The sequence below is a fragment of the Anolis sagrei genome, chromosome 2 (assembly GCF_037176765.1).
Source record: "Anolis sagrei isolate rAnoSag1 chromosome 2, rAnoSag1.mat, whole genome shotgun sequence".
NCBI lineage: Eukaryota > Metazoa > Chordata > Lepidosauria > Squamata > Dactyloidae > Anolis > Anolis sagrei.
In genome coordinates, this window is record NC_090022.1 from 143926494 (window position 1) to 143933429 (window position 6936).

Genomic DNA, 6936 nt, shown 5'->3' on the forward strand with positions numbered 1-6936 from the left:
CGCATTGATTGTACCTGTGACAGTTGCGTGCTTGAAAAGGGTCTCTCTGAGGATCTATTCCACTTCCTTATTAATTTATCCTCCTGTTTTAAAATGTATTACTTTCACTCTCTTCAGCCCCATCCATACTGCCATATAATACAGTTGGGAAATGTATTATATGGTCAGTGTGGACTCATGCAATGCAATTCAATGTAGTTAAATGGTATTATATGATTCTACAACCCCTTCTATAGTACTATATAAACCGGATTACCACATTTTCTGCTTTTAACTGGATTATATGAGTGTGCGCTGCTAGATACTTACTTATTTACTTACTTAGGCAATCCTTCATTGTCCGAGTAGGATTGTCTTCCAGGATCGGTGTACTGGCGGTGGGTACATAGGTGACTGTGGAACCCTATTCTTGACCTGCATGTTCTCCCACAGTGAGGGCATTGGTTTCCAGGCGGTCCCAGACGAGGTTGGCTTGATGCACCTTCCTCTTGACACATTTCTCTCTTTTGCCCTCCATTTGTGCCTCTTCAAATTCTACAGCACTGCTGGTCACAGATGACCTCCAACTGGAGTGCTCAAGGGCCAGGGTTTCCCAGTTCTCAGTGGCTATGGCAGGTTTTTAAGGTTTTATTATTTATTATTATTTATTTATTATTTATTTATTTACAGCTTTTATATTCCGCCCTTCTCACCCCGCAGGGGACTCAGGGCGGATTACAGTGTACACATATATGGCAAACATTCAATGCCAATTTTGACATACAACATATACAGACATACACAGAGGCTATTTAACTTTTTCTGGCCGCCAGGGAAGCTGTCACTTTCATCGTCCATCTGAGACGCTGATGAAGTACTTCCGCATTCCCCGCATGCTTTTTGCTGGAGTGCTTGCTGGAGTCTTTTTTTATGGCCTCATAAATTAGTTAATTTAGCCTCCCCACACTTTAAGGTGGTACCTAATTTTCCTACTTGACAGATGCAACTGTCTTTCGGGTTGCAAAAATCAACAACAGGCTACACAATTGGTTGGAAACCCACTCCAACCCGGGCTGGCTTCAAACTCATGAACTTTTGGTCAGAATGATCTTAATGCAGCTGACACTCAGCCAGCTGCACCACAATCCCGGTGGCTTTGAATCCATCTTTAAATCTCTTTTCCTGCCCACCAACATTCCATTTTTCATTCTTGAGTTTGGAGTAGAGCAACTGCTTTGGGCGACAGTGATCGGGGATTCAGACAACATGGCCGATCCAACGGAGTTGATGGTGGAGGACTGTCGCTTCAGTGTTGGTGGTCTTTGCTTCTTCCACCACGCTGACATTTGTCCGCTTGTCATCCTGAGAGATTTGCAGGCTTTTTCAGAGGCAACATCATGGAATCATTCTAGGAGTTGTATGTGACATCTGTAGATAGTCCACGTCTCACGGACGTATAACAGGGTTGGGAAGACAATAGCTCTATAAACAAGCACCTTAGTATCCCTACGGATGTCCCAGTCCTCAAACACTCTCTGCTTCATTTGGAAAAATTCCTATTGAATTCATTTATTTTGTGATTGTAAGATAAATGTAGTATGTATTTCTTTTTCACAAATAAGTTTCCTAGCTATACTTTTTTTTACTAATTTCATTCCATTTATCTTCTGAAGCTAAAAATATTCTGTATTATTCCCCCATCTCCCATTCATGTCCATTTTATCCTGAACGGATGCAGTGTTGGATGTTCCAGGGAACTGTGAGGAATTTAGTAATGCATCTGGGAAAGGTGGTGGGGAGGGAGGGGGGGCTCATTTTTCTGATACTGGAGCTGGCTCTGTGTTAGAAGTATGTTCTATTTACATTTTGGAGACGCTGACACAGATTCATAGACGACCCCCGTCAACAATGTAACTGCTGCCATTGTTGCTCAGTAACCAGATTAATTATTTGACTCAGAAACGTTAGCCTGAAGGTTAATACATGGGAGGTCCTCATGATACAAAGTGATGTTGTGCTCTCAGTATTTAGTCTGCTTCCCCAATACCTTCAGTTTCCCAAATGAAGGCAGCCAACAGAGATCTCTTTCAGAGGCTGGTACACTTTCTCCTTCCTACACAATGGTACTCAATGCTCATTTTTAAGCGTATTTTAAAAACATAACTTGATATGCATGCACACGCACACGTACCCCCACCAACATCTCCTTGCCGGCCCAGCAGAGCTCAGAGCGGGGAGTTTATGTTAGGCAGGTTTGAAAGAGAAATTTTCAGCCTCCTCCTTGTCCTCCCAAAGTGAGATTTGTAGATAAATTTGCTGTGCATGGAATGGACTGTTTGATTCAAAACAGTGAAGTTAGGCTTTAGTTTAAGCAAAATCCCAGCCATCAGCAATAACGATGGCTACAATTCTGCCTCTACCTGCACAGGTCTTTGTCAGTTTATCTTACATGTGTCAGGACCTCCCTTCTACTCCTCTCCCTTCTAGTTATGAGACAGAAAGTGAGAGACTATGCCATACTACTCCCAAAGTTAAATTGCAAGCAGAAAAGTTACTACTGGGAGCTATAAATCCTAGAATCACTCAACCAGCATGGCCAAGGTCTTCTACCTTGGTCATGCTGGCTGTGAACTTTGAGGAGTTATCTTCTTCCAAAGTAACTTTTGATAGTTTTTTATAGCAAATATTCATAGCCTTCCCTTTCCACTCCTGTCCCTTTTACAAGACCTAGGGCCCTTCCACACAGCCATATAACCCAGAATATCAAGGCAGAAAATCCCACAATATCTGCTTTGAACTGGGGGCCCTTCCACACATCATTATATCCCAGAATATCAAGATAGAAAATCCCACATTATTTGAGATAACCCAGTTCAAAGCAGATATTGTGGGATTTTCTGCCTTGATATTCTGGGATATAGGGCTTTGTGGAAGAGCCCATGGTTATCTGGGTCCACACTGCCATATAATCCAGTTCAAAGCTGATAATGTGGGATTTTATTTAGCTGTTGGGAAGGGGCCATAGTTCAAAATAACTGAACAAAGAGACAGATAGTTTGGGATTCAGGATCACCTGTAATTAAGAGAGAGATTCATTCACATGAAGCAGGAGTGTCAGACTTATTTTCATGGGGGGACATAGCAGGGTTTTGTTTTTGTTTTTTTGTTACCTTCAAAGGGCCATTGAATCCATGGACAGAGAATCCATGGATACAGAGAACCAACTATAATTATTTTACATAGTGGTCTGTGCTCTTTATTTTTTTCAGTTTGGGTCACCAGGTGTTTATTGAATGACAACTTCCATCACTTTTGATTATCTGGACCGGGCTGTGGCACAGCTAGTTAGTAGCTAGCTGCATTAAATCACTACTGACCAAGAGGTCATGAGTTCAAAGCCAGCCCAGGCCAGAGTAAGCTCTCGGCCATTAATAGTCTAGCTTGCTGTTGACCTATGCAGCCCGAAAGACAGTTACATCTGCAAAGTAGGAAATGTAGGTACCACTTTATGTGGGGAGGCTAATTTAACTAATTTAAGACACCATAAAACAGGGGTCCTCAAACTAAGGCCCGGGGGCTGGATACAGCCTTCCAGGGTCATTTACCCAGTCCTCGCTCAGGGTCAACCTAAGTGTGAAACTACTTGAAAGCACACAACAACAACAACAACAACAACAACAACAACAATCCTATTTCATCAGCCAAAAGCAGGCCCGCACTTCCCACTGAAATAGTAATAAGTTTATATTTGTTAAAATTGTTCTTCATTTTTATTATTGTATTGTTTTTAAGTGGGGGTTTTTTGCACTACAAATAAGATATGTGCAGTGTGCATAGGAATTTATTCATGTTTTTTTCCAAATTATAATCCAACCCTCCAACAGTTGGAGGGACTGTGACCTGGCCCTCTGTTTAAAAGGTTTGAGGACCCCTGTCATAAAATCTTCCAGCAGTGTGCATAAGAATGGGGAAGTACTCCATCAAGGACTCAGTGGCACAGGTGGACGGTGAAGCAGCAGCTCCCCCTATGCCTGGAATCGAGCATACCCTCTTGAAGCTGGAAAGCTGAAATGTTAAATTACCTCTATGTCTGTCTATATATGTTGTATGTTTATGGCATTGAATGTTTGCCATGTATACGTGCATTGTAATCCACTCTGAGTCTCCTGCAGAGTGAGAAGGGCAGAATATAAACACTGTAAATAAATAAATAAATAATGACATGTGAACTGGGGAACGAGGGGCACTTGTGGCTCTGAGGGCGAAATGATAAAGGACATTTTAATGTCAGACAGCATATCCACAAACCTTGCATTTAATTTCAGACTCCATTGTCCTGACTAAACAGTACAAATGGCAGCCTTCCAGATGTTACTGCATCACAGCTCACATTAGCTCTACGCATGATGCCTAATGATGAGTAATACAGGAGTTATAGTCCAGCATCCATCTGGAGGGACACATAAAATGACACCGTGGGCCAGTTTTGGACTGTGGGATTTGAGTTTGACACAAGGGATATAAGAGTGAAATTGTGGATAAGTATTTCTGGTTTTAGAGGGAGTGGAACAGGAAGGCTTTCCTAGGTCGAAATTGGAATGGAAAGAGAGAATTGTACCAGTTTGGTTGGCCACATTTTGTGTCAGAAGTGTTGCAGGGCTCAAAGACTGGAGCTGATGCAAACAGCTTACTTCTCGAAGCTGCCCATTCCTATTGAGTTCATTTATTTTGTGATTGTAAGATAAATGTAGTATGTAAGCCAAAAAGCTTTACCAACCAAATGGCACCAATCTTATATCAATGTTAATGGCTTTCATCCTCAAGTCAAGGTGTTGACTTTTGTCAATAAAACTTTCAATGGCTAGGGAAAATTAGCACAATAGAGCCTTTTCTGTGGGAATAACTCAATTAGAGGATTCCTTTTTGCAAAGGGAGAATATTGTTGAATTATTGGGCTGTTACTAAAAATATTTTTGATCTGGTCTACAGTTGCATCTAACAGTTTGACTTAAGTTTAATTTTCCATCATTTCTAGCTTTCTGATCTCTGGGCTGTACTCTGTCCAATGTTGCCTGAGTACTGTACTAGTTTTGCTTGTATTATATACAACTGCTAGGGCCAAAAGGCGATCTAGAAATGGTTTTTATGAAAGCAAAGGAAAAGTTCTTATTTGAACATTAAGAGTTTGGAAGGGTAGATATTGAAGTAAGTGTGCTACATTCCTTCTAGATTTTTATTTTTATTTTTATTTTTTGTTTTGGGATTTATTTTTTGCAGAGATTTCTGTTTCAAAACTGGAGTCATTTTGGAGGATTTCAGATGGAAATAAATCAGGAATAAGAGGCAAAATAATTTGTTTCATTTTTTTCTTTCTTTTTTTTTAAAAAAAGAACCCTTTCCTCAGGGAAATGTAGACTGACCTTCAGTTACTACTAGGCAAGGTAAATATTTACCCTCACTTGCAATGAACATCTTATGGAATGGTAAATAGCATTGGCAATGAATAGTCAATGTTTGGCTTGAAATCAAGTACTACAAAGGCTAATTCTTTTTGGAAGTTTTTGTGGACTCTAGGATTGCTTATCTCTACCTTCAGATATTCTTCTTAAGGATGGAGTTGTCCCTGAATCTAGAAGGAGATCAGACTGAAATGTGAAAGTTAAGGATGCAATTCCACTGTTCATGATTTCGCAATTTGATTAGTAAAGGTAAAAGTAAATGTTTCTCCTGATATTAAGTCTAATTGTGTCTGACTCTGGGGAGGGTGTGTGTGTGCTCATCTCCATTTCTAAGCTGAAGAGCCAGTGTTGTCTGTAGACACCTCCAAGGTCATGTGGCCAGCATGACTGCATGGAGCGCCGTTACCTTCCTGCAGAAGCAGTACCTATTGATCTACTCACATTTTCAAACTGTTAGGTTGACAGAAGCTGGGGCTAACAGCGGGAGCTTGCCCTGCTCCCTGGATTTGAACCACCAACCTTTTGGTCAGCAAGTTCAGCTCAGTGGTTTAACCAACTGTGCCACCAGGAGGCAGTAATTGGATTATTCCATTTTTATTATGTCTTGCTTAGATATAGTCGAATGAAATTTCTTTAGCTGTGCATGAAAGTTCTCATATTGCTCTGGTCAATGTTCCCAAAACACAATGTAACATCAAAAGGCGGTATATCTCTAAAACATTGCTGCTCCCAGCCAACTATATTGCTCCATACGAGGAGCTCCTGGCCATCTCCAGACAAGGTGTTTACATAGGTAGGGGAAAAGAAGGTGCCCAATTTCCTCACTTTATTCCTAGACATGTGGGCACCTCTGTTGATGTCAGAATAGGGAACCTGCAATGGCCAGGAGTTCACATGGCAATGACACAGACACAACCTGTCCTCTTTGCAATGTACTGGTGCATGCATGAAAGGGGAATGGCAGCAGTGTCCCATGTGGACAACAAACGAATCTGAATCAAATTGGTCCTGTTGTCTACATTGTCCTGAAACCATGGTTACTCTGGAATTTCAAACTAACTCTGGGGCATTCCTAACTTTTCCTGAAGAAGGACAAAGCCAACGTAATCTTATAATCTGTGATGCTCATTTGAAGTACAGGAGTGGATATAAAAAGGTAAAGGTTGTCCCCTGACATTAAGTCCAGTCATGTCCGACTCTGGGGGGTGGTGCTCATCTCCATTTCTAAGCCGAAGAGCCGGTGTTGTCCATGGACACCTCCAAGGTTATGTGGCCGGCATGACTGCATGGAGCGCCGTTACCTTCCCGCCAGAGCGGTACCTATTGATCTACTCACATTTGCATGTTTTTGAACTGCTAGGTTGGCAGAAGCTAGGGCTGACAGCGGAAGCTCACGCCGCTCCCCGGAATCGAACCTGCGACCTTTTGATCAACAAGCTCAGCAGCTCAGTGCTTTAACACACTGCGCCACCAGGGGCTCCTTAAGATGTAGTTCAGG